This window comes from Macaca mulatta, chromosome 20 (genome assembly GCF_049350105.2).
Source record: "Macaca mulatta isolate MMU2019108-1 chromosome 20, T2T-MMU8v2.0, whole genome shotgun sequence".
In the NCBI taxonomy this organism is placed as follows: Eukaryota; Metazoa; Chordata; class Mammalia; order Primates; family Cercopithecidae; genus Macaca; species Macaca mulatta.
The window spans coordinates 81351536-81375968 of NC_133425.1; the positions used below are offsets into that span (position 1 = coordinate 81351536).

The window sequence follows — 24433 nt, forward strand, 5'->3', positions numbered from 1 at the left end:
CCCCCCCGCCTCACGCAAACCCGGCAACTTTGTCTCACATTTCATTGGTCAGGACTGCGTCACATGCCCATTCCTGAACCAATCACATGCAAAGAATGGGATCACATGATTGGTTCAGCTTAATAGCCGCGAGTGGACTGGAAGCGGAGCGTCAGGCTGCTTGTCCTCTGGCCTAAAAAACCAGGATTCTATGGGCCTTGCTGGGCTCTCGCCTTCAAAAACCCAGGCCTCCTAATTCTCCCCAGAAACAGCTGCACTGGAGACCCCAAGTCTCGGGACCCCACCCCTGCTCCCTGCGCTGTGACTGGTCAGCCTTTAACCTGTGCCTCGGCGGCCGCTGGCTTTGCGGTGCTTCCTCTACAGGTACTGCCTCCGAACACCCAGTCCGTCATTGTCCCGGGGGCGTCCTGGCTTTGGTTCTGTTAACACCTCAGTGCTGAGAAGGCACCTTAGTTGTGGCTTTCTCTCCCTGTCCCATTCTCTCTCTTGGGCCCCCTGCCTCGAGGCCCAGGTTTTATATCTTTGCTGCCATAAACCTCTGGTCCCTGAAGCTTTCCTCCCAACCTCAGCGGGTCCCCACCTCTCCACTAAGGTCAAGTTCAGTCTTGGGGACATGGTGAGTAGAACTCTTTGCTTCCTCTAACCATCTGTCTTTTCTCCCGACCCCACCACTTTTTATTTTGAAAACTTTTCCAAATTGGAGAGAAGAATGATGATGAAAGATTTACTCACTACCCGCGTTTGACAGCTGTTACCATTTCACCATATTTGCTTTTAGTATCTATGCTGAAATATTTGTTGGGGCAGGCACCGTGGCTCACACCTGCCTGTAATCCCAGTACTTTGGGAGGCTGAAGCTGGCGGATTGCTTGAGCTCAGGAGTTCAAGTCCAGCCTGGGCAACATATTGAGACTCTGTCTCTATAATTTTTTTCTTTTTTAAATAGCCAGGCGTGATGGCTCACACCTGTGGTTTCAGCTATTCGGGAGGCCAAAGCAGAATGATAACAAGGCAGGATGAGCCCAGGAGGTCAAAGGGTCAAGGCTGTAGTGAGCCATGATCATGCCACTGCACTCCAACCTGGGGATAGAGCGAAACCCTGTCTCTAAAAAAATAAATAAATACATAAAAAATATTTGCTGACTTATTTGAAGGTAAATGGCAGGCGTGTAGATAGACCACATACAGGCCTTAGCAGTGTCTGCTAAGAATAAAAGCTTTCTCCACAGTCACAATGGTATTGTCACAAAAAAGAAATGTAATATCATCTTTAATATCCAGTCCCTGTGAAAATCCCCCAATGATACACCTGTCATTGGGATTCATTTGAATCCAAAAAGAAAGTTAATTTCTTGTAGCCTCTGAGGGGTTAATAAGGTTGCTGTAAAATGACCAAAAAATACACTGACAAACACATGCAGTTGTCGCAGCCAGAAGCCTTTTCCGCATTCTCTTCTCTGTCCCCACTTACATCTCTCAAAGTGAGTTTTTTTCCCCCTTAGGTCATACTCAGGGCAGAAATCAGATGACATTTTAATCTGCAACTCAAGCGCCTTGTCCTGGGAAGGCTCCTGGTTCTTGGCATGGGATTCTGTGTCTCTGGGCGCCCAGCAGCAGCTCGAGAGTGGGCTCCGCTCCTCCTCCTCCACGTTAACTGGCTCAACTTCTCTTGACTTTTAATAATGCCCTGCCGACTGGCTGCCTTCTGCCTTGCCTGTGCACCGACGCTGGATCCACAGTTCCTCTGAGCTAGGCTTCTTGGTGAGTCGTGTGGACTGACCCTTTTCAGGAAAGTGGTTGCTGGGTCTGTGGCTACAAAAAAGTGGAGGCCTCAGTCAGACAGCAGACACATCTGTTTCCAAGCAAATGTTTGAGGGAGTGACCGTTCTCCTTTCTAGGCTCATAAACTAAGCAACAACAGTGACAGCAACAACAATTTTGTTTTTCTTATGCTCGTGAGGTCCTGTGGTACAATGTTGAATAATTGTTAAGACAGCTAATGTTTATCAGGCACTTGTATCTGCCTCGATGGGGTAGTGTGGTAGACTGACTAATGACCTAATGTCTCCTCTAAGATTCCCATGTCCTGATCCTTGGACCCTGTGAATATGACCTTAGGTGGCAGGAAAAAAAAAAAAAGTCTTTGCAGATGTGGTTAAATTTAGGATTTTGACATGGGGAGATTCTCGTGGATTATCTGGGTAGGCTCTAAATGCAATGTCAAGTGGGCAACATAGTGAGACTCTGTCTCTACAAAAAATTACCTGGGTGTGGTGGCACATCCCTGTAGTCCCATCTACCTGGGAGGCCAAGGTGGGAGGATTACCTGAGCCCAGGAGATTGAGGCTACAGTGAGCTGTGATTGTATCACTGTACTGCAGCCTGGGCAACAGAGCAAGACCCTGTCTCAAAAAAAAAAAAAAAAAAAAGGGAGGGAGGGGGAGATTTTACACAGAGAAGAGGTAAAGGTGGTGTGGCCACAGTGGTGGAGACTGGAGTGACGAAGCTGTGGGCCAAGTGAGGCCGGCAGCCAGCAGAAACTGGAGGGGCAGGAAAGTGGATTCCCTCCTAGAGCCTCCTCAGGAAGCATGGCGTCACTGACGCCTGCATTTTGGCCCAGCAGAATTGCTTTCAGCTTTCTGGCTTCTAGAACTGTGAGAGAATACATTTCTGTTGTAAGCCAGTAAATTTTGTAATTTGTAACAACAGCCACAGGAAACGAAGATAGGTAGGTACAGTGAACGCCTCCCCATTTTTCAGAAAAAGAAACTGAGGCCTTTCCAGTGAGTGGTAGGGTGGGCTGATGTTGGAGCCCAGGCTTTAGCCCTCTTGTCTTCTATCTTCTTTCTCGACCCTAATGGAAAAGAAGACCTTGCACTGCCAGCCATGAGGGGCTGCGGGAAGCCGAGCGATGCTCTGTCTTCTCATTTAGTGGGGCAGGGGGCAGGGATGAGGTGCTCGGTTGTCTCTCAGTAGAGAATGGAGAAGAGCTGATCTTTATGTAAATTCCCTCATGCAGATATCCCTGAGGGAGTTTGCTTACCGGTCGGTTCCTTCACACTGTAGAGCAGATTGCTTGAGAACAAGAAAGTCGGTCAGGTACCCCTCAGGGGGTTTGAGGTAGAAAGAAGGGGGACAGGAAGAAGACCACCAAAGACAGATTTTAAATACTTTACAATTTTTCCCTTACATGGAGACAGAGTCGAGCCCTTCTAAATAAATAAAAGCTGATTGGTGAACAGGTCCATTCACTCAACAAAGTAGGACAATCCGTGATTAGGATTCAGAATAGGTCGGGTGCAGTGGCTCACGCCTGTAATCCCAGCACTTTGGGAGCCCTAGGCAGGTAGATCACTTGAGGTTAGGAGTTCGAGACCAGCCTGGCCAACATGGGGAAACCCACTCTCTACTAAAAATACGAAAAGTAGCCAGACGTGGTGGCACGTGCCGGTAATCCCAGCTACTCGGGAGGCTGAGGCAGGAGAGTCGCTTGAACCCAAGAGGTGGAGGTTGCAGTGGACCAAGATCATGCCACTGCTCTCCAACCTGGGCGACAGAGTGAGACTCCATCTCAAAGAAAAAAAAAAAAGGATTCAGAATAAAGCAAGGAGTTAGGAAATGTGATCATTGCCGCTATTCTTATTTGTGTGAGTTAGGTTAGGCTGAGGGATGCTGCGGGAGTGAATCTCAAAGGTTAACACAGCAGGAGTTTGTGGACTACACAAGCTGCATGTGATAACAGTGGGCTGGAGAGGGTGGGAGGCAGTGGAGGGGGCTCTCCTTCACCATCAGGAGCTCACAGCCCCCTCAGCTGATACAGCCGAGAGGACAGAGGCTGGAGAATCACATGTGACCTTTTTATTGCCTCCTTCTGAAAGAGACGCCTGTCAACTCTTCTCCCATTTTATCAGCCAGATCTAGCCACACACTCCCTGTCTAGCAGCTTGGGGCCCGGGAAGCCTAAGGGAGTAAAGGGAATATGTGGTGAGCGTTTCTGTGTCTGCCACTTTATGACTAATAAATATTTGTTGAATCTATTGAGGTACAGAGTAATTTCAGTTACATTTCTTTTATCAATAGTAAATAGAGAAGAAAGCCATTTCTGCTCCAAGGAGCTCTTGGTGCAGTGGGGAGACAGCACTGTAACATTAGAACACTGTGTGAAGCTGTTGCGAATTTCCAGGTATAGATGTCTTTTCTATCAGTGAATCTCAGTTATGCTTCTTAATTTTTTTTTTTTTTTTTGAGACGGAGTCTCGCTATGTCACCCAGGCTGGAGTGCAGTGGCCGGATCTCAGTTCACTGCAAGCTCCGCCTCCCGGGTTTACGCCATTCTCCTGCCTCAGCCTCCCGAGTAGCTGGTACTACAGGCGCCCACCACCTCGCCCGGCTAGTTTTTTATTTTTTTTATTTTTTAGTAGAGACGGGGTTTCACTGGGTTAGCCAGGATGGTCTCGATCTGCTGACCTCGTGATCCGCCCGTCTCGGCCTCCCAAAGTGCTGGGATTACAGGCTTGAGCCACTGCGCCCGGCCTAGTTATGCTTCTTGAGCAGAGTTCATCACCATAGATAGACCCGGCAGTTCCCAGATTAAACAATGAGGCATCCTAGCATTAAACTTGACCTGTGAGGGAAGAAAAGGATATGAACAACGGTTGGCTCAGTTTGGCTCTTGCCTGTCCATCAAGTTCCCAAGCAGACTGGGACCAAGTACTCTAGACTGTAAGTGCCATGTGGGCAGGGGTTTTGCTTTCATACTTCTCTGTAGACCATGGTTTTTGGCATGGTCAGCTTTCTAGATGTCACTGTAGGTTCCAGTGTTGATCCGGTAATCTCTGCTACAGTGTGTTGGACTTTTAGGATTGGAATGGTTCAACCGATTGACTCAATCAATCAAGCATCTGTCTATTTATCCATCGCTTCATCTGTTCATTTATTCATATATTGATTCACTTGTCTATCCATTCCTTACTCCTCCTTTACTTCTTTAACTATCCATCTGTTATTTGTCCACCCATCCACCCATTCATCCATCTACTTATCCAGTTACCAACCTACCCATCCACCCATCCATCCACCCATCCATCCACCCACCCATCCATCCATCCATCCATTTTCATATCCATCAAAAAACATTTGTTGAGCATAAGTCTGGGATATAATTTGGGGTTTAGGAGAGGGGAACGCAGACACAGCTGCAATGGCAGGGGTCAGGGGAAATCCAGGTTAGGGGGCCAGAGTCTCTGCATGGAAGGTCACTACAGGTCAAAGCCCAGTCCAGCATGGGGAAGTCAAGACTGAGCAAAGCTAAGAGGAATTTAGAAACAGGGGAAGGTTGAATGTCTGTGCTGGCAACTGCTCAGTGCAGAAGCTCTGATAGCAGAGGTAGGCTTTAGTACATCAGGGAACAGCTACACTTCCATGTTAGTGGGGAGCCTATGAACTAGGTAAGAAGCAGAAAGCAGAGCCCCAGACAAGGGGACTAGCTATAACGAGTAATAAAGAAACTAAAGTCACCATTAATTGGAGCATGAAGTGGAGAAAAAGGCTCAGGAACAAGGTAGAAGGAAGCCCAGGAATCCAAGGTCATAGCTAGTGCCCAAGGTCAATCTGATGAGTAACCCAGACACCAATGCTGAGAGTCCAGAGACCTGGCCTGAATGGAGCCCAAGTCCTGGGAGAAGCAGCCAGGATGGCTCTGCCAAGAGGGTCAAATGCCACCCCAGCTGTGAGCAGACAAGAGCAAAGAGGTTGAGGACCAGGCTGGTCATAACAGGGCTGGGCAAGATTGTGAATGAGCAGGAATGGGTACCAGGTGCTTATAATTCCAGTTAGCCATTTTAATTCAATCATACACATATTTGATGAGTCCTTGTTATGTGCTGGGCACTTGAGACACAACTGCAGATAGAACACAGTCCCTGACTTCCGGGAGCTTACAGTCCAGTGGTGAGGCAGATAAACTGAAAATTACGGTTAGGTGGCTAAGAGTTGGGCGCTGTGGGACATCAGTGGGGGCATCTGACCCAGCAGGAGGGGCTGGAAGGGCTCTGGTGGAGGCAGCCTGGGGAAGGGACGTGGGGGTGGGTGGGAAGAGACTTGTCTACAGAGGACAAAGCAGGTGCAAACTGGAGATTCAAAACACTCTTGTGCAAATGCATAAATAAACTTTGGTGTAAGGCAATGCCTCTCTTGCGCTGCGACTTGCACTTGGGTGCCCTGGGGGTTTTTGGAAAGTGCAGGTTCTGATTCAGCAGAACTAGGGTAGAGCCCAGGGTTCTGCATTTCCAGCCAGCTCTCGGGGAATCTCGGTGGTGCTGGTTGCAGACCACACTTTGAGTACCAAGGGTGTGAAATAGTCTTGTTACAACTTGATATGGAATTACATTGGAAGTTTTGCATGGGCTTTAAAAACAGACCAAGAATAAAGTGGTTCCTGAGGTTGGCTGGTCCCGTGATGCAGGAAAGATGAAAAGCAAACCTGAGATGATGGGCAGGTGGCCCCCAGGGGTCCTGATTTGGAAACAGGACTGACCTTGCATGTTCTCACGCCTACCATATGCCTGACTGTGCAGCACGGGTTGCTATGATGCCACTTTAAAATGATGTCTGGGTTCCTCTTACACATTCAACAGTATTCTACTGGGGGATTTATGGTTCAAAAATGATGTAATAATTAGGCAAGGCACAGTGGCTTACACCTGTAATCTCAGCACTTTGAGGGGCTGAGGTGGGAGGACTGCTTGAGCCCAGGAGTTCGAGAACAGCCTGGGCAGTATAGTGAGACCTTGTCTCTATAAAAAATTTTAAAAATTAGCCGGACGTGTTGGTGGTGCGCCTGTGGTTCTAGCTAGTTAGGAGGCTAACGCGGGAGGATAGCTTGAGCTGGGAGGCAGAGGTTGCAGTCAGCCGTGACTGAGCCACTGCACGTCAGTCTGGGCAACAGAGTGAGACCCTGTCTCAAATAATAATGTAATAAGAGTCAGAATAAAGAATCAAGACAGTTTTTTCAGGATAAATGAGTGAGGTTGGAAAGAGTTTAGTGAAAGAGAAGAGACACCAAGTAGTGTAGGATAAGGATTTATTTAGTGGGGGTGTGCGTGGGGAGAGAGAGAGACACAGAGAGAGAGAAGGGGGAGGGCAGGCAGGAAACATGAGAATGTAAAGAGAGAAACCTCACACTTCTGTTAGAGGGTGGTCCATGATCAGTTCTGCTCCTTGAAGAAACTACCTAAAATATGAACGTTTCTGCTGCCCGAAGGCAGCTTTTGCTGGCTGGATCACTTCATTTTTTTTTTTTTTTTTTGTATTCTTATTTACCTTTGTGGTTGGAATCTGGTCCGTGGCATGCTGATAATAACCCTCAGAACTAACTTTTCTTTTCATGATCATGTTAACTCATTTTCACCTCCTCCTGAAAGGTGGTTGTCGGGGCTCTTGCCTGTGAATTTAGGCAGCAGATCCCTTGCAGGGGAGCTCAGGTGTCATCCTGAGCCCTTGTGAAGTTCTGTGATTTGGGCCCCTCCTGGCTTGGGCAGCTGCATTTGTTTCCTCGTTGGGCCTATTTGTCACTGTCCCCCGCACTGTGCATCTGGAAGTCAGTTGTCAAAAAATTCCAACCATCCAGAAAGTAGCCATGAAAACCAAAATGAAAACAAAAATCCCCAAGATCCACATACAGGACTTGAGGACCAGGTATTCAAGCCCACGTCCTGAGGTCAGGATGAAGAGCTCCCATCCCCTTCATTGGTCTTAGTTTCCAGGCTGGTTTAACCTCCGTGGCTATCAGTGTTCTCAGGCCATGGCAGAGGCTGCTGCCAGAGACTGGCGAGCTGGGAGCTGCTGAGAAAAGGGCAGTCTCTGCATTCCAGAGAGGGATGGAGACAGAGACCTCGGGCATTCAGTCAGCTGCAAATGGCTTTCTGCACTTTGATAGGCCCTCCCTGCCTGTTAATTTCCCAAACATGGCTGGGGCAAAAGGACAGAAGGGGGACTTTTCACTTCTTAATATAATTGCAAAAGTGGTGAGGTTATGGCTGATGTTTTCATTTTTTGTTTCAAAAATATTTCGAATGGAAAAAGTTTTCTTCTCTGGGGCAGTGGAAAGGGGCTTTGCCTCCTCCCTCCCCACGCACCCGGTCCCTCTGCTCCCGAAGCACCTGGTTCGTGCTGTCCAGGGTTGGCATGTGCTGCTTCCGCTGGCTGGGGATGCTGTCCCCCAGCATCTTGATATGGAATTACAACTTGATACGGAATTACATTGGAAGTTTTGCATGGGCTTTAAAAACAGACCAAGAATAAAGTGGTTCCTGAGGTTGGCTGGTCCCGTGATGCAGGAAAGATGAAAAGCAAACCTGAGATGATGGGCAGGTGGCCCCCAGGGGTCCTGATTTGGAAACAGGACTGACCTTGCATGCTCTCACGCCTGCCATGCGCCTGACTGTGCAGCAGAACAGTCCCAAGGGCTGCTGGTTGCCCATTTTTGTGGCCACACCTTTGTGTGAATCAGATCTCTCTGCTCAGATGTTGCCTCTGGTGGGGCATGGGTGTGGGTGGGGGGCTTACCCATCCAAAATGGACAGCCCTCCATCCCCCTCCACGCCCTTCACCCATTTCTCTTCTTCCCAGCACCCCCAGCCCTCTCTGGAGGGATTCTTTGCTGCTGTGGGACCTCCCTACCACCAATCCTGAGCATTGAGAGCGCTGGGCTCTGCTTCTGTTACTGTGGCCTCCCCAGGCCTAGGATGATGCGTGGCAGGGGGAAGGTGGCCAAATGGAGGCTGCAGTGCTCCACATGCCTTTCAGCACTGCAATGCCGAGGTCTCCTGAGAAGCTGTGTGTTCCTCCAGTTAGGGGTGGCTACCACGTTAAGACCACATGCTTCCTGGGTTCAGATCCTAGTCAGGGTTGCTTTTTGGGGTTCCTTAATATGCCTGTGCCTCAGTGTCTTTATCTGTGTAATGGGGACAAGACCAGGACCTATCACATGGTGTTATGAGGATTAAATGAATTAGTATATGTGTCAGAGGCGTTTGAACCAGAGCAACTGCATCTCGAAAAGAGGCTCTGTAAAATAAGGCTGAGACCTGCTAGGCTGCATTCCCAGACAGTTAGACATTCTAAGTCACAGGATGAGATAGGAGGTCGGCACAAGATACAGGTCATAAAGACCTTGCTTATAAAACAGCTTGCAGTAAAGAAGCAGCCAAATCCCACCACAATCAAGATGGTGATGAGAGTGACCTCTGGCCATCCTCACTGCTGCACTCCTGCCAGCTCCGTGACAGTTTACAAATGCCATGGCAACATCAGGAAGTTACCCAATATGGTTTAAAAAGGAGAGGCATGAATAATCTACCCCTTGTTTAGCATATCATCAAGAAACAACCTCAAAAATGGGCAACCAGCAGCCCTTGAGACTGTTCTGTCTATGGAGTGGACCTTCTTTATTCCTTTACTTTCCTAACAAACTTGCTTTCACTTTACTCTATGGACTCACCTCCAATTCATTCATTCATTCATTCATTCTTTTCTTTCCTTTTTCTTTTTTTTTTTTTTTTTTTTTTGAGACAGAGTCTTACTCTGTCACCCAGGCTGGAGTACAGTGGCGTGATCTTGGCTCACTGCAACCTCTGCCTCCCAGGTTCACCCTCCCGAGTAGCTGGGACTACAGGCGTGTGCCACTACGTCTGGCTAATTTTTGCATTTTTAGTAGAGATGGGTTTTTGTCATGTTGGCCAGGCTGGTCTCAAACTCTTGGCCTCAAGTGATCCGCCCACCCTAGCCTTCCATAGTGTTGGGATTACAGGCGTGAGCCATGGAATTCTGTCTTGCATGAGATCCAAGAACCCTCTCTTGAGGTCTGGATCCGGACTCCTTTCTAGTAACATACGCAAAACACTTAGCACAACCCCGGGATGTGCTACTTCTGGAATCATTCCTACAACGACTGAAACTGCCTTTGCAAAAATTATAGCTGGGCAAATTATAACAGAGAAAGAGATTAGACCTAACCAACTCCATCTTGCTTCTAACCTTTAAGCTGCCCTTGTTCATTCCTGGGTGTAGGCCGAACTAACCTTGGAAAGGAATTTAGTTTCTAGTTTGACTCTGAAACAAAATTGATAATAGCCCTTTCCCGCAAGAAAACCCCTTCTTGTCTGGGGACCAGTCTGCCTTTGTAGGACTAATAAATTAGCTACAAAATTAGAAATTATGATTTAGGGGCCCTGCAGCCTCTGGCTGCAAGAGTCTGAACCTCCCTAAATTGCTCCTGGGAATGATGTCACTATTGTAAAACCTAAGAGAAGTGTTTGAGATATTTTGCACCCAAACCAGTAATCTGACTCAGCCAGTTCTGTGATCCCACCCAGGAACAGAAGAGAGCAAGAAAACCTCACTTCAACCCCCGATCGTTCCATCTCCAACTCCACCAACCAATAATCCCCACACCCCAAGCTCCTACCCGCCAAATGCTCTTTAAAAACTCTGATCCCCAAAGGCTCAGGGAGACTGATTTGAGTAATAATAAAGCTCCAGTTTCCTGCACAGCCGACTCTGCGTGATTTACTCTTTCTCCACTGCAATTCCCCGTCTTGATAAATCAGGTCTGTCTAGGCAGCGGGCAAGGGACCCTGTTGGGTGGTTACACTATGACTACTACTAGGACCGTTGGCAGTACTACTGATGCACTGAGTTGTTGCTGCTGCGGATACTGCCAGGATCACTCTTGACAGCGCCACTGCAGCCACAAGGACTGCACCTGGGGCTTCTGTTACCGTTACCACCGCGACTTCTGCTGCTGTGATGATGCCACTGTGCTGCCACTATTCATAATTACCACTACGACAACTGCCGCTGTGATGATGTGCCTGTGCTTTCGCGATTTTCACTGTTCCTACTGCCTCTGTGACTACCGCCTCTATGACTGACACTATCGCTACGACTGTAGCCATTGTTCCTACTGCCTCTGTGACTACCACCTCTATGACTGATATTTCTCCTGCTCCTCCTATTACTCCCTGCACTGCTTCTATCACTGCCACATTACTGCCTTGACTATATGATTACTGCTGCTAGTCTAGTGATTACTCCTGTGGTTATCACTATGATCATGGCAGGGACTGTTGCCTCTGCAATGGTGAGTGCTGTTGCTGCTGGTATTACTGCTACCTTTAGTACTGTAACTCGCTTGTGGAGGAATGAAATACCCACCGAGCCCCCTTTTCAGTGGCATCCCCTGCAGAGTCCTGCCCTGAGTTTTCTCTGATGCCAGCCTTCCTGAGCCTCCGTCAGTCATCCTGGAGTTCTGAGGTGGCGTCATTTAGGGACAGTGCTGTGGGGGCTTTGCCGGGCATGCAGGCTGACTTCACCTTAAGCCTGAGCCCAGCTTGATGGAAGTGGTGGTTCTATGTCCTCTGAGCTCAGGCTTGCTGAGCCTTCTGCGACCTCAGTGACCCCTGTTTCTGTGGATGCCATTTTGACCTTTGGTTGTGTACTCAAGCTAACTGACAACTCCTTGGCCATAAAAACTCTCTGCCTTAAGTTGATGTTCAATGACAGCGTAGGTTTATTGAAAGCAAGCATGTTCATTATCTAGCACAAGGATTGAAATGTTATTCCTCTGAATAGCCAATATTTGGACAACGTTTTATAGGTAAAATATTCCTTTAAAGGGATATCTCTGAGTCATTTAATAGCACAGGCATCGGTGCCAGAAGGTCCTGGGTTGGAGACCCAGATCTGACATCTTCTGACTGTGTGAGCTCAGCTGTGTCCTCCTCTCTCTAAGTCTCTGTTTCTCTATCCATGAAGTAGGGGTAAAAGTAGTCACCACCTCCTTCCTGGGATTCAGGCAAGGACTACATGAGATGATGCAGCTGGAACTCAGTGAGGGTCTCACGTCCTGTTTCCTGCCTTGACTCTGTGACTGCCACAGAGCAGAGGCTGATACTGTTTATGGAATAAGTGAATTAAGACATGCGGAGCCACATCCCCAGGGCGGTGCTGGCAGAAGAGCGAAGTGGGTGAGGCTTTGCTTCCTCTCCCTCCTCTTACACTGTGTTCCCATGGCCCCCTCTCCCCACTCCTTAAGGCAGAACTGCCCTGGCGGTTCCCTCTGTCTCAGTCACACCCTGTTCAAGGAACAGGTGTCAGCCGGTGACATCTAGATGCCACTGAAACCAGCAGATCCCCTGCTTTTGTGCAATAGTGGGTAGACCCTTCCTTTCTGTTAGGACTAACCATTTCTCAGTGAAGGGATTTCAGGTGAGCAGGTGAAGGGGATGGTTAAGCCTTAAAACATGCCAGTTGGAGGCTTCCAGCCTGGTGCACGCAAGGTCATCCCCCCCTGCCTTGGTGCTGTACAAATACATGACTGCAGGTGTGGTTTTAAAGGGAATCTCAGATCGGAGGTGCCCGTACCTTGGTCAATGTTTAACAGAGGGCTCCCGGCCAACCCCGGGGTGAGGGGTGAGGGGCTTGTTCAAGTTCCACTCTCATTGCAAGTTGAACTTACGGAAATGCCTCCTTTCTACAGCCACACCGTAAGCTTCCCTTCCTCCTTCCAACCTCTATATGACGGCACCCTGCAAGGGGCCAGCCTCTCTTCTGTCTCTCCATAACTCTCCCAGACACGAGTCACTACCAGCTAAGATGGCACTTTCATGTGAATGGGAAAAAGCCTTCCTTCCTGGGTGAATGCAGACTTGCAGGCCTCGGGGTTGGCGAGCTTACCGCCAGGGCTTTTGTGCAAAGAAAAACGTGTCCCTACAAGGCAGCTCACAGCCTGGACTTTAGCCCCACTTGAGACAGAAGCACTTTGTGCAGTGCACAAACCACACCACTGTATGCTGCAGACCTTTTCAAATGCCTGATGCATTGGCTTTGAAAACTCAGTGGTGGAATCTCCCACCAGCCACACAGTTATGTTTCCCCAAAATACCAGGGTTGCTAAACTAGTTGGAAAACAAAGTCACAAAGAAAAACAATGATCTAGAGTTAAATACCCTCAAACCAAAGTTGTAGAGAGCAGCTGCTCCCCAAACAAACCAAATTTGTAAATTTGAAAAACCCGCTCCTGTAGACAAATCTCTTGATTCGTGGTCTTTGAAAGCTCAGCAAACATTGCTTCTGTGCTGCCATCTTTTGAGTCTGGTTGTCCCATGAGTTTGATGTTGTGCTGTGCTGAAAAAATTCTTTCTAATGCTTCGCAGCTTGAGATTTCATATCCTGGTGACTCTCTTTGGTTTTCATTTTCACAGGCCTTAGCAGAATTTACTGATGGGTTCGAAGGAACTTCTTCCTCTTTGATATTCCTGTATGGACAGGGAGAAGTGTAAAGAGGTGTCCAACAACAGTGGTTTTAAAAAATTGGGGTGTTTCATCAAAAAAAAACCCCTGGGAATCTGAAAACCGTAGCTGTGCTGGGATGCCTCTGGGTAAACACTCGAAATCCCTTCTTCACCTGAACGTACCTCCTGGGCTTAAAACTCCCTCGCCCTCTGGTTTTCCGTCCCTCCGTTGTCTGCAACATTGAGCCATTTGCAAAGACCCTTCCTGGTTCACCGTGGCCTCACGATGGTCCACCCCTGCTGAACCCCCAAATGCTGCCTCAGCTCAGACCCCCTTCCCATCCGTCTTGCCTGTCTCTCTTCCGTGCACGTTGCTGTGTGAACAGTACTCTTCCATAAGACCATCTGTGTCCACACCTCATCCTTGTGATGTTGGCCATGGAATAGCGGGTGGTTGTTCAGGATAAAAATCACAGTGTTCAGATTGGAGGCTTCCAAATCCAATCCTCCAACCACCACCTGTCGTGGCTGCTGCTGACCTTGGATGACTGGCTTAACTTTGGGTCTCACATTCATTCCTCATCCATAAAATGGAAAGAATAGAAGCAGCCACATTCAAGAGTTGATCGGATGCAGAATGGCTATAACAGCTTGGCACAGAGTAAATGTGCCCAATTAAATTAAAAGGTAGCAGTCACATTTATTACCGCTTCTCACTTTTGTATGACATTCAGTATCTGATCTAGTGTCTTATGTGTACTGGGTAACTCAATAATAGTTTCCTTTTATTGTGTTTCAAGGAAAAATGCATCCAAACGTAAGAAGCACACCCAAGGGATGTATGAGTATTGCAACAACATTGAGACAATAGAGAAATGTACAAAGTAAAAAATGGAAGCTTCTCCTTTCTCATTTCCATGCCAGCAGTAACCTATGCTAATGGTGTTCTAAGCATCCTTCCCAGACAAACATGGTTTGTTTGTTTTGACAAAAATACGATTCCACTAAATGTATGTCCTGCCCCTTGCCACATGTAGATCTGGGCATGAGGAATGTTTACTTTCTTTCTTTCTTCTTCTTTTTTTTTTTTTTTTTTTGAGACGGAGTCTTGCTCTGTTGCCCAGGCTGCAGGCTGGAGTGCAGTGGCACGATCTTTGCTCACTGCAAGCTCTGCCTCCTGGGTTCATGCCATTCTCCTGCCTCAGCCTCCAGCCTCCCGAGTAACTGGGACTACAGGCTCCCGCCACCATGCCCGGCTAATTTTTTTGTATTTTTAGTACAGATGGGGTTTCACCATGTTAGCTAGGATGGTCTTGATTTCCTGACCTCGTGATCCACCCGCCTTGGCCTCCCGAAGTGCTAGGATTACAGGCGTGAGCCACCGCGCCCGGCCCGAGGAATGTTGACTTTCACAGGGGCTGTGTGTTCACCATGATGTGGAGCTGAAAGTGGTCTGTGGAAGGCCCCTTGTGTCTGGGATTCCTGCCCTGTGGGATAGCAAGATGCCGTACTTTTGAGGTTGCTTTCAAATGGTGACTTGTTTTCTTATCAGAAGAAAGAAAATGGGGGAGATGCCCACCTGAGTATCTTTCAGCAAATACTGGGCCTGAGGTCCTGAGGCTGGGGACGGGCGTTTGCTGCTTTGGGCAAACGTCCAGAATTCCTCAGCAGGACACCCTGGTTAAACACAGGAGAGTGGAATCTTTGTCTCTGCTTTCTCTTTAGTGCCACAGGCAAGAGCAGTTCTGACCGAGAATAATTTTGAGAGAACGAGCTTCTGCATGGGTATAAAAACAGTTATTTTGCAAAAGGGCAAAACTGAAAAAAACAGTTGTTTTAAGGAGCATTGCAGTTATAGAAATGTGTCGCCTAAAATCCTTTGTAACGGTTTGTGGGAATACTCCCAGCCACACTCTGAGAGGACTCTGGGTGAGAGTTTCCAAGGGGGATGTAAAAACCAACCCAGCCCTGCAAGCGTGCCCGGCCTACCCCGCAATGTCACAACACACAGCGCTGAGCTCCCGAGTTGGGGCCCACAGGGACCCAGCCTGGCACTGTCGCTTCGTGTTAGGAGGGACAAGCCGAGGATTCGTTCTCAGGGCAGCGGATGCCTCTGCCTGACCCCTTGGTTCCAGTACATTCTTTCAAATGCCGGATTCTGAAAGGAAAGCTTTGCACTTGATTAAGAAGAAAAAAGAAGTCCACCCACCACTTCCTCAATTGTCACGGCTCTCAGCACTGGGAATGATGAAGATTAAGTAAAAATAGACGCAGTCATGATTTGCTACTTAGCGAGGAATACCAGGGCCGCGCTCAAGCCGGCGCCCCACATGTCCAGGCTCGTCCCACTGGTCCCCACCCCTGCTCCTGCGTCTGCACCACCCACTCTTTCCCGGCCTGAATCCCTGCTCAGAGACACTCTGAGAGCTCTCCTGGGCCTCCCTTTCTCCTTGCCCTTGGAAAAATGGAGATGCAGCTGCAAATGCCCCATCTCGGTGGTGGGGTCATGGCAGGGGAAGACGGTCAGGGCCACGTTTTCGGGGAATCTCAGTGCCTTCACACTGGTTCTGTGATGGTTGGCTCAGAACATGCGCTCCTTCTTGATCTTATGGAAACGCCACCAGTTACCTGCCAACTTGGTGTCCTGCCACACTGTTGGTCACCAAGATCAAGCAAGGGCTGGGAAGCCAAGCGAGCAGCAGACTGGAGGCCCAGGTGCTTGGCTACACACAGGCTGTGTGCCCTGGGCAGTGTGAGCAGCCTCTCGGGGCTTTCATTTCTGCATCTTTAAAATGGATGTAGGAATCCCAGCCCTCCTTAACTCACCCGGTGAGCTGGCAGCGGACCGTGCGCCAACAGCGACCGCAGCTGCTATGTGTGCGCCAGGGCCTGTGTGTTGAGTTCCATCCACCCCTCACTTGAACTGGGGAGCCCGAGGCACAGAGAGGAGAAAGAACTTGCCCCAGTGGGGAAATCAGAGCCAGGATTTCAACCCAGGCAGTGGTGGACCAGAACTTTCTGCATGGATAGACACATGCTATCATCTGCTTGTCCAACACATCTGAATTCTGAACTTTAATTTTAATTTAAATGTAAGCAACACATGGCTTCCTGAAGGCACAGTGCAGTTGAGATCCTCATGCGGCACCGTCTGCCTGAACTTTCTGTGATGAATGGGAAATGACCCATGCCCGCGCTGTCCAAATGGAGCCACCAGCCGCCATGACACCTGAGCGCGTGATCCTTCACACGGTGGGATTGTAATCAATTTAAATGCGCATGGCATAGCTGCAGGTAGCTGGTGGCTGCCGCTGGGTGGCTCCAGTCCCGCTCATTAAACAATGTGCACACCCATCTGAGAAGGGCTTGTCTGGCACTCACTGCGCTGTGTCCTGAAGATCCACTTACCTCTCTCTCTGTGGTTTTCATTTTGGTGTGCAGTTCCCAGCAGGGCATATGGTCCACGGGAGGGGCTGAAGAAGTGTTTGCCAATGAGCAGGCTGGATGCCTTGGTTTCAATACTCGTTCACCAAATGTTGCATTGATAATTCTGTAGCTGCCAGGCACAGTGCTGGGTACTGGGCAGATATGAGCCATGAATCTCTGGAGGGGGACATGGATGACCAAACAGCTGAATATGGAATTACAGCCTGAAAGGAAAATAGGGTGGCATTGGGGATGCAGTGGGGTGCCCACTTCAGACAGATGCCCGGGGGCGTTTTCTGAGGATCCACCTGAGGGTCCATTTAGGATGCAGCCTAGAGGATGGGAGGAGTGGGGTTGGAGGTTGGGGAAGAGCTGTTCAGGAATGTGGAACAGACAGTGCAAAGGCCCTAGGAGGGAAGGTGCTTGGTGTGTTCGAGGGAACCAGGAGGCCTGTGTGTCGGGAGGCGTGGTGCTGAGAGATGGGCTGGCTTGAGAGGGAACCAGGAGGCCTGTGTGTTGGGAGGTGCGGTGCTGAGAGATGGGCTGGCTTGAGAGGGAATCAGGAGGCCCGTGTGTTGGGAGGTGCGGTGCTGAGAGATGGGCTGGCTTGAGAGGGAATCAGGAGGCCAGTGTGTTGGGAGGTGCGGTGCTGAGAGATGGGCTGGCTTGAGAGGGAATCAGCAGGCCCGTGTGTTGGGAGGTGTGGTACTGAGAGATGGGCTGGCTTGAGAGGGAATCAGGAGGCCAGTGTGTTGGGAGGTGCAGTGCTGAGAGATGGGCTGGCTTGAGAGGGAATCAGGAGGCCCATGTGTTGGGAGGTGTGGTATTGAGAGGTGAGCTGGCTTGCTCCATTCACTCCCTATTAGGGCCTTTTGCACACCAGGGTTGGGAGCCTCACATTGTGTGTATCACCTATATACATATTGTCCAGGTCTTCAGGGCATGCTGAGCTGTTTTAACGATATGATAGAAATCCTGGTTCCCATGGAAGACTCGAAAAGGATTGTCGTGTTACAGAGCAAGTCAGTTACCCATTGGGGAAAGTGTGAAACCCACAGGCAGAAACTTCCCTGTAGCAAAATAATTCTTATATTTGACAGACATACATATGTAGCATTTACTGTGTGCTCAGTGTAGCTGTATGAACTCTAAATGAACCAGTTGAATCCTCCCAGCAGCCCTACAGGACAAAGTGCCACCATCATCATCATCATTGTCACCATAATCGCCTTCCTCATCACCACCACCATCGCCCCCATCGTGACTGTCACCACCATCACCCTCACCGTCATCAACACCATCATCATCATCATTCCCATTTCACAGCTGGGGAAAGAGAGGTTCAGAGAAGATAGCTAAGTTGCCCGAGGTTCGTGTGACTGGCAGTATAATGCTGTCCGTCCTGCCCTGCAAAAAAGTCCCCACTCCAGAACTGTTAATGTGTTATCTGACGTGGAAAAGGGACTTTGCAGATGTCATTACGTTAAGGATCTTGAGAGGAGGAAATCGCTCTGGGTTATATAGGTGGGCCATCACAAAGGTCTTTGCAAGAGGGAGGGAGGCAGCAAGTCAGAGTTAGAGATGGAGCTTGCGACGAGGTAAGTAGAGAGAGACTGGAAGATGCTGGCTTCGAAGGTAGAGGAAGAGGCCAAGAAATGTGGTGGCCTCGAGAAGCTGGGAAGGGCAAGAAGAGAGATTCTTCCGTCCGGGAGGAGCGCAGCCCTGTGACACACTGACTAGCCCAGTGAGACCTGTGTCAGATTTCCAACCTCCAGAATGGTCAGAGAATCTGCACGTGGTGTTCCAAGCTGCTAAACTTGTGGTCATATGTTACGGCAGCCATAGGAGCCGAATGCCGAATGCAGTCTTAAAAAAAGAGAATGGCCGGGCACGGTGGCTCATGCCTGTAATCCCAGCACTTTGGGAGGCCGAGGCAGGAAGATCACTTGAGCTCAGGAGTTCAAGGCCAGCCTGGGTAATATAGTGAGATCTTGTTTCACTATACAAGGCTACATTACAAGAAAATGAAACTATCCGGGCATAGTGGTGTGCACCTATACTCCCAGCTACTTGGGAGGCTGATGTGGGAGAATCCCTTCAGCCCAGGAGTTGGAGGCTGCAGTGAGCTATGATTGCATCAGTGCACTCCAGCCTGGGTGACAGAGCAAGACCCTATCTCAAAAAAAGAAAAAAAAAAAAAGGTAAGGGAGTGACTTTCAACCTGAAACCTCCTTCATAGTCCCGTGCCCCTCCTGGAGTAGTGATGGACTCACTGTGGCGCCGTGCACAGCCCAGGACTTCCCTGAGGCTCCAGCTGTGTCTGAGCATAGCACAGGCAGACCCCAAACCCATGGCACCCACCCCTCGGCTGCTTATCCCACTACGGGGGTATTTCTGGGGTGTGACTTGGGCTGGAGAAGGTGGTGGAGGGTCCATGTTGCTGCACTAGTGTGCCGCTGACTTTTGAGCTATGATCTAGCAGGATCCAGGAAGAATGACTTTTGCCCCTGCCTGAACAAACCCACCGAGACACAGGAAAAGCCACCCCAATGGGCTTGGAATGTAGTCAGCCCAACCTGCTGCCTCTTCACGCCTGAAGACCCAGGTGTGCACTTACAAAGGGCCGAAATGAATGTTCCTAGGCTCCCAGCTGGTCAGGCCTGGATCTTTCACATAAAAAGGGGTGGGGGACAAAGACAGTGAGAAGCAGGGGACGGAGGGTGGAGAGAAAACACAAGGCCTCCCACAGTGCCTGGCCTGAGTTTGAGGGCCACGGGGTCCTGGGGTGCATTGTGGTAGGGGGAGCGGCTAGGGTGGGAGGATAACTTGGCAGCGGCACGCTCTCTGATTCTGCAAAGCCCCCAGGAGCCTAGATGGGCCTGTGAATACCAGGGGCCGAGGACCCCGGTGGGGTGGGAACCACCAGCAACAGGAAGAATCTGAAGGAGAGGAACTTGGCAGAAACCCGACTTCTCTAAAAATATTCAAAGCCCGTGGCCCACAGAGGCTAGATTGCGAGGCTCCTGGGCTCCAGCAGCCGTGTCTCTGACCGTTGAGACCTGGCGCGGTCCAGGCGTTGAGCAATAGGGCTGCGCCCGGTGTCATGCTTGCCGCCCACCCCGCCCTGCCTGCTCCGCTTACACGGAGATGAGAGGAGAGGCAGCTGCTGGTGTGGCTGTGTGTGCATGTGGCCATGTGTGTATATGTGTGGCCATGCATGTGTGAGTGTGACCTCTTGTGTCAGTGGGTGGGCCTGCCGCCGGCTCCTGCAGTCCCCTGTGGCCTCTTCTCCAAGGACAGGCAGCAGAGCCCTCCTGTGGACCCAGCACAGATCCTGGGCTGGCTGTGGTCCGGGAGGGCCAGAGCATAAGGGAATAAGTATAATTCATGGAGCGCTTGCTCTAGGCCCGGCCCTGTGCTAAGCAGATCATAGCTGTAACCCAAGACCCTGTGAGATAAGAACTACTTTTGGCCCTATGTACAGAGTCTGAGATGAATTCAGAGAGGTCGAGGTGTTTGCCTGAGGCCACACAGTGATGGGTGAAGCTGGAGGAAGCCAGCCCACAGGGTGGTGCCCCTAATGCCCCACCCCATGGCCTCATCGAGGACAGACACCCCAGAGCCAACCCAGGGCCGGGGGCCCGCATTCCCCCACGCCCACCATTGACCTGGAAGGTGGGAGTTCTTGCCTCTACCCCTGGGCTGCCTGGGGCTTCTAAAGCCTTTGGCTGTTCTGCAAGGAGGTCTTCGAGGGTCTTAGTGTGGGGAAATTAGGGATGGCAAGCTGAGGGTGGGGGGCGCTCTAAGGCCCCCAGATGGGAATCGTTCAGGCAGGACTGAGACATTCATCCTCTGTCTCAGACGTCTAAGATGTCTTGTCTGTCCCTTGTCTGAGACACAGCTGAGGTCTGGCTGTGTCTCTGAGGCCCTCAACTCCCGGAGGCATCAGAACTGGGCGAGAGCACAGGGCACCAAGAGCAAGCTTCAGATTCACAGGCGTTGCTGCCTCTCAGCTCCTTCTCCGCGCTGGTCAGGCCTCCCAGCCCACCGGAAGGGCAGCGGGGCGAGCCCTCTTTTCCTTCCTGGTGTCTGGCTCTGCAGCTGACGGTTGGCTCCTCCGCAGCCCCTGCTGCGCTTCCTCATCTGCAGAGCAGAGCTGCGTCGGGGGCACTGCTGCAGGCGGGGGACCTGGTCCTCCCTCAGCGGGGAGTCTGCTCCGTGTCCTCGCCTTCCCTGGACCCTGCTGCCATTCATTCTGGGGCTGTCCGGGGTGGTCACAGGCATAATGGGGTGGAAGGTGCGTGCTGCCCAGTCCCTGGTAGACCAGGTGGAAATGGAGGTGCCTAGCTTTGAAGGGTCTGCCACTGGTGGCCCCGAGCCTGGGTCCTGGATCCCAGCTGCAGGCTCACCTTCTAGCACCCTCCCAGCCACTCTCCAGCCACAGGAGCCTCCCCGTGCTTTGGTTTAGGGGCACAGAGACAAGAGCCTCTGCCTCTCAGACAGTTGTGAGGATTAAGGAATCCCTCATGTGGCATTCTTAGCCCTGTGCCCAGAACCATGTGGCTGGGATTGTCACCTGATCAAAGGCAGAGCGAAGGTGTGCTGAGCCCTGCCTTGGCTAGGAAGGGATGTCTAGAGTCAGCCCCATCACCCCATTTTGCAGATGAGGAAATCGCCCGAGGATGGATCTGACTTGTGGCTTCAATGGAGCCCTCATTCTCTTCTTCACTTACCCTCTCCGTGAGGAGGAAGCCAGTGCCCATCAAGTGTTTCATTTGTAGCACGGATTATTCTCACAAATATCTCTGCATTCTGCTCTGGTGAGGGCCAGTGGTGCTGCGTGAATGTCCCAACTCTTGGAACATCCTTGGGCGCATTTCTTTTTGTCTGTAGAAGTAAAAGAGTAGAACTCAGTGCCAAAGCCAGCAAACTGTTGGAACCTTGGAAATGCAGAGGGCATGAAGGCTGAGTCCTGGGCCCTGCAGTCAGAGGCCTGCATTCAAGTCTTGCCTCTGCCTGTGATTGCTGTGGGACCCTAGCAGGTGACTTAGCCATGCCCTGCCTGGGTTTACCTACCTGTGAAGGGCCCTTGTAAGGATGAAAGTAGCTGGCACAGACCAAGCATCTGTACCTGGCAGACCAGTCCTTAATGAACACGAGTTATTGTTACTATTATCTTGATTGACATTTTCATTTTAATTCATAGGAAACAGGCCTGGAGAGAGGAAGTGAGTTTCATGATGACTGGAGAAAGGGCGTCTCCTGACCCCTCACCCAGAGCTGTCTGTGCTTCCCTTAGCAGCAAGATGACTGACAGAGCCTAGACAAAACCTTAGTTCCTTCAAAGGCGTGTTTTGCTTTCAGGGCCTTTGCTCAGTAACCCTGGGGCCGCTGGCTGAAGGCAGCATAGGCACTTCTCAACAAGCCCTTGAGTACATACCTGGGGAGACGGGGCCTCACTGGCAGGGGGTGGCCAGCCAGGCTGCCCTCACCACTTTCTCTCTGCCTTTCGTGGCAGCCCTGCAGTCCTGGCTCTGATGAGCGGGAGTCACAGCTTGCGGCCTTGGGAACAGCTCTTAGCCACTGGGAGTCTTGGTTTCCTTACCTGTAATATGAACACAGAGGCTCCAAGTTCCGAGCATGGTCAGACTTAGTCACGTTTTCACCCTGCAATGGAGGAATGTTTTCGAAACATTTTCTTTGACACCATGTCCGCCTAGGAAATATGCTGAGAAAATCAGACAACTGAATGATATTGACTGTTCTCATGAATTGCTCCAATAATTTGCTTTTTCCTTGACCTGCAGGTTAAAGTCAGCATTCATTGATCTGCTACATAAAGTAACATTTCTTCTAATTCCAAACATAACATGGGCTCAATTTGGAAAACCTGGAAAACAGAGGCAAACACAAATTTGGAGGGAAAAAGAAAAAAAAGAAAAAAAAATAACAAAAAAACCTAACAGTGTGGGGAAATTAAAAAAAAAATCTCCAAACAAAAAGAAAATGAAAAGGAAAGTCAAACATTTATCACCAGATATGAAGCCGTCATAAAACTCTTGTGTTTCTTGGAAACACTGTCCTGCTCCCAGTTTGGAGGGCCATAAAATCTCAGGGTATTGCCCTTGCAGATGCCCTCTGGGAGCCTGCTGGAGGAAAGTCTTCATTTTCTAGAACCTTCTCCTACCCCTTGGATATGTAGTGACCCATGAGGTGGTAGGTGTGGAGGGGCAGCCCTGGTCTTGCACCTCCAGCAGGTTGCATGTTCTGGACTCTGATGGCCCAGAGAGACCCCTCTTTCTGCAATTTTCTAGGCAACTTGCAAGAGTTTCTTAACCTCTGTGCACCTTACCTTCCCATCTGTGAAATGGGGGATCACTGGGAGTTGATAAATATGAAGTCATACACATGGTAGTTGTTACTGTGCGTCTAACCACACCCCAAGCATTTTTGGTTTTTTTGAGACAGAGTCTCACTCTGTCACCCGGGCTGGAGTGCAGTGGTGCGATCTCAGCTCACTGTAGCCTCTGCCTCCAGGGTTCAAGCGATTCTCTTGCCTCAGCCTCCCGAGTAGCTGGGATTACAGGTGTGCACCACCATGCCCAGCTACTTTTGTATTTTTGGTAGAGATGGGATTTTCACCGTGTTGGCCAGACTGGTCTTGAATTCCTGACCTCAAGTGATCCTCGGCCTTCCAAAGTACTGGGATTACAGGTGTGAGCCACCATGCCTAGCCCCCGAGCATTCATTTAATAAAAAAAAACCATTGCTTTAAGAACAGAGCATGGGAGAAGTAGACAGAGAACTGGAATGGCATTAGCTTCCCAGAAACCTTCCTCCTGTCCCTTCAGATCACCACCCAGACCCCCATGGGGAGCCCCTATCCTAACTTCTAACAATGTAGATCAGTTTTGCCTGGTTTGGAAACCTGGGTAAATGGCATTGTTGTGTGGACTCTTGTATCTGGCTTCTCTTACTAAACATCAAGTTTTGGAAATCATCCATGTTTTTACATGTAGATGTTCCCTGGAGCAGCTTCCACGACTTGCCTGGAGGCTGTCAGAAGGCAAAAGACACATGGGCCACGTCCAGTTTCATAGATTCTGCTGGTTTGTTTTTTAAAAATAAAGAAATGCCAGACCAGAGATGCACACACAAACAGAAGGTCAGCATTCACAGGTGGACACCTTCCTCCAGTGTTGAGTGACTGTGTGCGTGGATGCCTCTGTAAGTCCAACACTGAGACTCTGTGGGTTGGGGCAACCCTGCTCTAGCGTGTGAGACTCTGGTCTTGTTAGCACTCGGTCCCTCCCAGCTGACAAACACTGCCAAGCACACTGCAGCGACGCTGCATCTGTCGATCAAATACATGAATGCACAAATGAATGAATGGGACTCAATCATCATAGGAGGAAGAGCAGAGGAAAGAACTGTTCTGATTTCCACACCCAGGGCTGTCCTCCAGGTCCAAGGAGCAGAGGATATCAGCTCATCATGCTGGATAAAGGACACCTGTTCCCTGGGGGCAGCTGCTATGGCCTCTGTTGCAGATATCTGTTCTACTTTCTCTTCCACTTTCTTTCTTATCCTTGCTTTTCAGGTTGGGGTGCAAAGCAGGGTAGGGCCATAAAGATAGGGGATGTTGTAGCAAAGAGCTTGGAGGCTGCTCTGTTGGCTTGGAGCTTAGTCCAGGGGCCCCTCAGCCCTGAGGTGCT

The 24433-nt window shown here is 50.0% G+C and overlaps 2 long non-coding RNA genes across 7 annotated transcripts in view; one reads left to right on the plus strand and one right to left on the minus strand.

The window, feature by feature from the left end:
* Positions 1–96: 96 nt before the first annotated feature.
* The window catches only part of LOC144338313 (uncharacterized), a 279087-nt gene continuing 254750 nt past the window's right edge, over positions 97–24433 (plus strand). The window contains exons 1-2 of the long non-coding RNA XR_013412315.1: positions 97–363; positions 1503–1761. This is a non-coding gene — a long non-coding RNA (uncharacterized LOC144338313). The remainder of the gene's footprint in view (positions 364–1502; positions 1762–24433) is intronic.
* On the minus strand, positions 11546–22875 carry LOC144338311 (uncharacterized). 6 transcript variants are annotated; one of them, XR_013412312.1, is made up of 5 exons: positions 22324–22875; positions 21452–21605; positions 16701–16895; positions 13644–15450; positions 11546–13316 (listed from the first exon to the last, which is right to left on the minus strand). It is a non-coding gene; the product is annotated as an uncharacterized LOC144338311 (long non-coding RNA). The 6 variants fall into 6 exon arrangements; XR_013412311.1 differs by having other exon boundaries at positions 13644–15069; positions 15282–16895; XR_013412310.1 differs by having other exon boundaries at positions 13644–14779; positions 14872–16895.